The sequence below is a fragment of the Natator depressus genome, chromosome 3, assembly GCF_965152275.1.
Source record: "Natator depressus isolate rNatDep1 chromosome 3, rNatDep2.hap1, whole genome shotgun sequence".
NCBI classification, from domain to species: Eukaryota; Metazoa; Chordata; order Testudines; family Cheloniidae; genus Natator; species Natator depressus.
In genome coordinates, this window is record NC_134236.1 from 157845752 (window position 1) to 157854445 (window position 8694).

General features: G+C 46.3%; 1 long non-coding RNA gene across 1 annotated transcript in view; it reads left to right on the forward strand.

The window, feature by feature from the left end:
• The window catches only part of LOC141985234 (uncharacterized), a 55933-nt gene extending 55771 nt beyond the window's left edge, over positions 1 to 162 (forward strand). The window contains exon 4 of the long non-coding RNA XR_012638890.1: positions 119 to 162. This is a non-coding gene — a long non-coding RNA (uncharacterized LOC141985234). The remainder of the gene's footprint in view (positions 1 to 118) is intronic.
• The last annotated feature ends 8532 nt before the right edge of the window (positions 163 to 8694 follow it).

Here is an 8694-nt window from a genome sequence, read left to right on the forward strand (position 1 = left end):
GTCTCAGCAACACATTTCTAATCGGAGTAGAGAAAAAGAAAGATAAGTTAGAAAGAAAGAAAACTTGTAAGCAAGTTACCCAAACTTATTAACTATTTCTCTGCTTTTACTGCTTCAGAATCATCTTCCAAAGATGTAGGACCGTCTTTCTCAGAAAACGATAGTCAAGGTGAAGATATAGATATGAACTTGTTTCCTTAAGAGAGGACAGAAGGAAAGGCAAACTTTCCTGAAATCCAGGACAAAAAAAGCGATGATGAAAGAGATGACCCACTTTTCCTACCACATGTCCACATAGGTGGAGAGAATAGTAGTGACAAAGAGGATAATGTTGCTGTTAGCATCAAACAAGATCCTACTAAATGGCCATCTTTGATAATGGAGGAGTTTAACACCCTGAATATTAAGAAAGGTCCACTCTATTTTCAGAATTGCAATGACAAGTTTATAGCTTCCAAGCAGCAGTATAAACATCAGAAAAGCTCTCTCGTATCTCTTCTTTTCAAACAAAAACTATTAGAGGCTTTGGCTGATGTATTCTAATTCCACAGGAGCAGTATTCTGTTTCATCTTCAAACTCTTTTCATCACCTAGCACCTAGCACAACTGGAAAAAAGCAGAGAAAACAATATGTTCTCATGAAAACAGTGTGGAATATTGTAATGCTATGGTTGCATGAATAGCACATATGTGAGACTAGAATCACCTCTACAGGGAGATGTTCCAGCCACTGCTAATGCAAACTGTTTCCTGGAAGGACGTTATAAGGTGCATTGGCAAGTTACTGGAGAAAGTACACGCCAACTCAAGCCTGCCGCTGCACAATGACCTTTTTAAACCACCAGCTGCGCATTTGCTGTCATGTAGCCCATTATGGTCTCATCTGCCATGCCAGGATGTTAGTGTGGTGAGAGGAATGGATATCTGTTATAATCCCCAATCAGTCCCTCATCGCCGACGTCACAATTTGCCCGCCTGGTTTTGACCTGCACCGTCGTCAATGGTCCCTGTTGCACAGGTTTCAGACTGGGCAAGGTCTCTATGCAGCCAACCAGTATCACTGGGGCCTTCGTGACAGCCCTTTGTGTAGCTGTGGTGCAACACAGACAATGATGCACATTGTCGATGAACGCCTGCTGACTAGGTTCAGCGGTGGCCTAGAAGAACTGCATCATGCCACTGAAGATGCCATCACTTGGCTAGACAACTATGCACACGCTAAATAAATAAGCTGCATTGTGACAGTTGTTAAGCTTCTTGTTGAACATGGTTTAGCTTTTAGGGAAAGGGAAGAAGTTATCAGCTCTCCTCAGAACAGAAATTATTCTAAGCTATTCTTAAAGCGAGTGCTGAATTTGATCCACTTCTAAGTAAGCATATTAAAAGTTATGGAAACAAAAAGAAAGGTCACCCATCCACTTGTCAAAAACAATCTGTGATGAGTTCATTGAGCTAATGGGATATGAGGTTTTGGAATTCATTGCAACTGAAGTCAAACAGTTGAAATACTACTCTGATAGTAGATTCAACTCCTGATGTCGCTCATGTTGAGCAGTTATAGGTCATCTTATGATACTGCTTACATGGTGCTGTATATTAGCATTTCATTGGGTTTATACCAATTGAAAGCCACATAGGCAAGTCACCCTTCCAGACACGAAGTCTTTTTTGGATGCAAATGACATTGCTACTGAAAACTGCAGAGATCAGTCTTATGATAACGCAAGTAACATTTCAGGAAAGTATAAAGTCGTCAAGTTCAGATAAAAGGATTAAACCCATTAGCTACGTATGTGCCCTGCACAGCTAAGTTTCTGAATTTAGTTGGAACTTACAGCATTGAGTTTTGCATGGAAGCCATAAACTTTGTCAGTTTTGTTTTGTCTTGCCTTTTGTTGGCAGCATCATGCAAGTGATGACAGATTCTGTGCAATAATCTCACCAAGAGTAAACAAGAAACTTCCCTTGTCCTAAAAACCTTGTCAGATACAAGATAGTCCTGTCACGATGACTCTTATAAAACAATTGTAATGAACTATGAGGACATTCCATGTAGTTTGAAAGAAATAATTAACATGCCAAGGAAAATGGTGAAACTCAAAGGGAAGCATGATCATTGTACAAGGAAGTATGCCCCCACTTGTTCTGGCCCAGGACTCCACAAAAGCTTAATCTTGCAGCTCTGTCTAGCCCTTATCATAAGTTCCCAGTGTGACTTCTCCCCCCCTTCCCTGCCTCCCAGCTGAATGCCAGTTCAAATGCAAACTTCTCACTGTCTTGGGGTATGTCTACACTATGAAATTAGGTTGAATTTATAGAAGTCGGTTTCGTAGAAAGCGTTTTTATACAGTCGATTGTGTGTGTCCCCACACAAATGCTCTAAGTGCATGTAGTCGGCGGAATGTGTCCACAGTACCGAGGCAACCGACAACTACCGGAGCGTTGCACTGTGGGTAGCTATCCCACAGTTCCCGCAGTCTCCGCTGCCCATTGGAATTCTGGGTAGAAATCTCAGTGCCTGATGAGGCTAAAACATTGTCGCGGGTGGTTCTGGGTACATATCGTCAGGCCCCCCTTCCCTCCCTCCTTCCGTGAAAGAAAGGGCAGACAATCGTTTTGCACCTTTTTTCTTGAGTTACCTGTGTAGACGCCATACCACGGCAAGCATGGAGCCCACTCAGCTAACCATCACCGTATGTCTCCTGGGTGCTGGCAGACGCAGTACTGCATTGCTACACAGCAGCAGTTTATTGCCTTTTGGCAGCAGACAGTGCAGTATGACTGGTAGCCGTCATCGACGTAGTCCTGGGTGCTCTTTTAACTGATCTCGATGAGGTCGGGGTGCCTGGGCAAACATGGGAATGACTCAGCCAGGTCATTTCCCTTTTAAGTTTCGTCTCATGGAGATAGAGTCCTACTGGCAGTGCACTGTCTTTTAATCAGCAGCCAGCAGAAGACGATGGCCAGTAGTCCTACTGCACCGTCTTCTGCCGAGCACCCAGGAGATGACGATGGCTAGCGGTCGTACTGCACAGTCTGCTGCCAGCAAGATGTATAAAGATAGATGAAGAAATAGACCAGATTTGTTTTGTATTCATTTTCTCCTCCCTCCCTCCGTGAAATCAACGGCCTGCTAAACCCAGTTTTGAGTTCTATCCCTGAGGTTTTGAGTTCTATCCTTGAGGGGGCCATTCAGTTTCTCGCAAAGCCACCCCCTTTGTTGATTTTAATTCCCTGTAAGCCAACCCTGTAAGCCATATCATCAGTTGCCTCTCCCTCCATCAGGGCAACGGCAGATAATTGTTCCACGCCTTTTTTCTGTGCAGACGCCATACCACGGCAAGCATGGAGCCCACTCAGATCACTTGGGCAATTAGGAGCACATTAAACAGAGGGACCTAGACAAATTGGAGGATTGGGCCAAAAGAAACCTGATGAGGTTCAATAAGGATAAGTGCAGCGTCCTGCACTTAGGACGGAAGAACCCAATGCACAGCTGCAGACTAGGGACCGAATGGCTAGGCAGCAGTTCTGCGGAAAAGGACTTAGGGGTTACAGTGGACGAGAAGCTGGATATGACTCAGCAGTGTGCCCTTGTTGCCAAGAAGGCCAATGGCATTTTGGGATGTATAAGTAGGGGCATAGCGAGCAGATCGAGGGACGTGATCGTTCCCCTCTATTCGACATTGGTGAGGCCTCATCTGGAGTACTGTGTCCAGTTTTGGGCCCCACACTACAAGAAGGATGTGGATAAATTGGAGAGAGTCCAGCGAAGGGCAACAAAAATGATTAGGGGTCTGGAACACATGACTTATGAGGAGAGGCTGAGGGAACTGGGATTGTTTAGTCTGCAGAAGAGAAGAATGAGGGGGGATTTGATAGCTGCTTTCAACTACCTGAGAGGTGGTTCCAAAGAGGATGGTTCTAGACTATTCTCAGTGGTAGAAGATGACAGGACAAGGAGTAATGGTCTCAAGTTGCAGTGGGGGAGGTTTAGGTTGGATATTAGGAAAAACTTTTTCACTAGGAGGGTGGTGAAACACTGGAATGCGTTACCCAGGGAGGTGGTAGAATCTCCTTCCTTAGAAGTTTTTAAGGTCAGGCTTGACAAAGCCCTGGCTGAGATGATTTAATTGGGGATTGGTCCTGCTTTGAGCAGGGGGTTGGACTAGATGACCTCCTGAGGTCCCTTCCAACCCTGATATTCTATGATTCTATGAAACACCACATGCATTATCCAGCAGTATATGCAGCACCAGAACCTGGCAAAGCGAAACCGGGCGAGTAGGCGATGTCAGCGCGGTGACGAGAGTGATGCGGACATGGACACAGACTTCTCTCAAAGCACGGTCCCTGGCAATGTGGGCATCATGGTGCTAATGGGGCAGGTTCAGGCGGTGGAGCGCTGATTCCGGGCTCGGGAAACAAGCACAGACTGGTGGGACTGCATAGTGTTGCAGGTCTGGGACGATTCCCAGTGGTTGCGAAACTTTCACATGCGTAAGGGCACTTTCATGGAACTTTGTGACTTGCTTTCCCCTGCCCTGAGGTGCAAGAATACCAAGATGAGAGCAGCCCTCACAGTTGAGAAGCGAGTGGCAATAGCCCTGTGGAAGCTTGCAACACCAGACAGCTACCAGTCAGTCAGGAATCAATTTGGAGTGGGCAAATCTACTGTGGGGGCTGCTGTGATGCAAGTAGCCAACACAATCAAAGATCTGCTGATATCAAGGGTAGTGACCCTGGAAAATGTGCAGGTCATAGTGGATGGCTTTGCTGCAATGGGATCCCCTAACTGTGGTGGGGCCATAGACAGAACCCATATCCCTATCTTGACACCGGAGCACCAAGCCGGCGAGTACATAAACCGCAAGGGGTACTTTTCAATAGTGCTGCAAGCACTGGTGGATCACAAGGGACGTTTCACCAACATCAACATGGGATGGCCAGGAAAGGTACATGACGCTCGCATCTTCAGGAACTCTGGTCTGTTTCAAAAGCTGCAGGAAGGGACTTTATTCCCAGACCAGAAAATAACCGTTGGGGATGTTGAAATGCCTATAGTTATCCTTGGGGACCCAGCCTACCCCTTAATGCCATGGCTCATGAAGCCATACACAGGCAGCCTGGACAGTAGTCAGGAGCTGTTCAACTACAGGCTGAGCAAGTGCAGAATGGTGGTAGAATGTGCATTTGGACGTTTAAAAGTGCACTGGCGCAGTTTACTGACTCAGTTAGACCTCAGCGAAACCAATATTCCCACTGTTATTACTGCTTGCTGTGCGCTCCACAATATCTATGAGAGTAAGGGGGAGATGTTTATGGTGGGGTGGGAGGTTGAGGCAAATTTCCTGGCTGCTGGTTACGCACAGCCAGACACCAGGGCGGTTAGAAAAGCACAGGAGGGCGCGGTGCGCATCAGAGAAGCTTTGAAAACCAGTTTCATGACTGGACAGGCTACGATGTGAAAGTTCTGTTTGTTTCTCCTTGATGAAATGCCCCGCCCCTTGGTTCACTCTATTTCCCTGTAAGCTAACCACCCTCCCCTCCTCCCTTCGATCACCGCTTGCAGAGGCAATAAAGTCATTGTTGCTTCACATTCATGCATTCTTTATTAATTCATCACACAAATAGGGGGATAACTACCAAGGTAGCCCAGGAGGGGTGGTGGAGGAGAGAAGAACAAGGCCACACAGCACTTTAAAAGTTTAAAACTTTAAAACTTATTGAATGCCAGCCTTCTGTTGCTTGGGCAATCCTCTGGGGTGGAGTGGCTGGGTGGCTGGAGGCATCTTGGGCGTCTGGGTGAGGAGGCTATGGAACGTGGGGAGGAGGGCGGTTGGTTACACAGGGGCTGTAGCGGTGGTCTGTGCTCCTGCTGCCTTTCCGGCAGCTCAACCATACGCTGGAGCATATTACTTTGATCCTCCAGCAGCCTCAGCATTGAGTCCTGCCTCTTCTCATCATGCTGCTGCTACCTTTCAGCTTCAGCCCTCTCTTCAGCCCACCACTTACTCTCTTCAGCCCGCCACCTCTCCTCCCGGTCATTTTATGCTTTCCTGCACTCTGACATTGTCTGCCTCCACACATTCATCTGTGCTCTGTCAGTGTGGCAGGACAGCATGAGATCAGAGAAAATTTCATCGCAAGTGCGTTTTTTTCGCCTTCTGATCTTCGCTAGCCTCTGGGAAGAAGATCCTGTGATCCTTGAAACACATGCAGCTCGTGGAGAAAAAAAAGGACAGTGGTATTTAAAAAGATACATTTTATAGAACAATGGATACACTCTTTCATGGTAAACCTTGCTGTTACATACATAGTACATGTGCTTTCATTCCAAGGTCGCATTTTGCCTCCCCCCATCACGTGGCTAGCACCACCACCTTCCCCCCTCTCCATGGCTAGCAGCGGGGAACATTTCTGTTCAGCCACAGGCAAACAGCCCAGCAGGAACGGGCACCTCTGAATGTCCCCTTAAGAAAAGCACCCTATTTCAACCAGGTGACCATGAATGATATCATTCTCCTGAGGATAACACAGAGAGATAAAGAACGGATGTTGTTTGAACGCCAGCAAACATACACTGCAATGCTTTATTCTACAGTGATTCCCGAGTACGTGCTACTGGCCTGGAGTGGTAAAGTGTCCTACCATGGTGGATGGAATAAGGCTGCCCTCCCCAGAAACCTTTTGCAAAGGCTTTGGGAGTACATCCAGGAAAGCCGCAAATGCCAGGGCAAATTAATCATTAAACATGCTTGCTTTTAAACCATGTATAGTATTTTAAAAGGTACACTCACCAGAGGTCCCTTCTCCCTTGGGTGGGTTCGGGGGGTACTGGCTCCAGGTCCAGGGTGAGAAACAGTTCCTGGCTGTCAGGAAAACCGGTTTCTCCGCTTGCTTGCTGTGAGCTATCTTCCTTGTCCCCAAAACCTGCTTCCATGTTGCTTCCATCTCCATTGAAGGAGTCAAACAACACGGCTGAGGTAGTGGTGGCTGAACCCCCTAAAATGGCATGCAGCTCATCATAGAAGAGGCATGTTTTGGGCTCTGACCCGGAGCGGCTGTTCGCCTCTCTGGTTTTCTGGTAGGTTTGCCTCAGCTCCTTAAGTTTCACACAGCACTGCTTCGGGTCCCTGTTATGACCTCTGTCCTTCATGCCCTGGGAGATTTTGACAAATGTTTTGGCATTTCCAAAACTGGAACATAGTTCTGATAGCACAGATTCCTCTCCCCATACAGCGATCAGATCCCATACCTCCCGTTCGGTCCATGCTGGAGCTCTTTTGCGATTCTGGGACTCCATCATGGTCACCTCTGCTGATGAGCTCTGCATGGTCAACTGCAGCTTGCCACGCTGGCCAAACAGGAAATTGAAATTCAAAAGTTCGTGGGCCTTTTCTTGTCTACCTGGCCAGTGCATCTGAGTTGAGTGTGCTGTCCAGAGTGGTCACAATGGAGCACTCTGGGATAGCTCACGGAGGCCAATACCGTCTAATTGTGTCCACAGTACCCCAAATTTGACCTAGCAAGGCCGATTTCAGCGCTAATCCCCTTGTCGGGGGTGGAGTAAGGAAATCGATTTTAAGAGCCCTTTAAGTCAAAAAAAAGGGCTTCATCATGTGGACGGGTGCAGGGTTAAATCGATTTAACACTGCTAAATTTGACCTCAACTCCAAGTGTAGACCAGGGCTGTATTTATGAATATCTTATGGAATGTGAAACCAGAAAGGTTTGCCAAAATTACTGTAAAGCTTTAAAAGTCAGATCTGGATTTTAGAGAGACAAGGTGGGTGAGGTAATATCTTTTATTGGACCAACTTCTGTTGGTGAACGAGACAAGATTTCGAGCCACACAATGCTCTTCTTCAGGTCTGGGAAAGGCACTCCCAGCATCAGAGCAAAATGCAAGGTGGAACAGATTGTTTAGCATGAGTAGTTAGCACATGCTGTAAGGGACCATTCAAAGTAGAGTGGCTGGTTAACACCTCTGCAAGGCTACAATTTTGGCACCGGTATTTTTATTAAAAGTCATGGACAGGACGTGGGCAACAAACAATAAATCATGGATTTATTGAAGTCCAAGTCCTAGCCCCATCACCCAGGGTGGAAGCCCTAGCCCCGTCGCCCGGGACTGAATTGTTGGAATTTTCAAGAAGTCGCAGAGATCTCATAAAATCATGAAATCCATGACAGATTCATAGCCTTAGGTCATAGGACCTGGGTGTGGATTTTGTCGTTTCCTCTTGATTTGCTGACTTCCATGCAACAGTTTGTCACAAGCTTACAGCTTACAGTCTCAGATTGACAATTTTGAGGAGCAAGCAAAAAAAATTGCTGTCAAGCAAAAAAATTTCAGATAGCAAAAATGACACTATGAGGAAAAAGGAAATTTGAGATTGAAAGCTTTTATGTTGTCCTCAACAAAATAAGGAACTAAAAAAGAAGAATGGTTTCAGAGTAGCAGCTGTGTTAGTCTGTATCCGCAAAAAGAAAAGGAGTACTTGTGGCACCTTAGAGACTAACAAATATATTTTTAAAAAGAAGAAGTTAGCTGAACTATCCACAAGGTTGGCTTTCTTATGCCTCTTGATCAAGTACAAAGTGAAAAGGAAATGAAAACGTGCCCTTGGGCATTGCTACTGGAATCATCGAATATATGCATGACCGACAGCTGAGCAACATCTTTCCAAA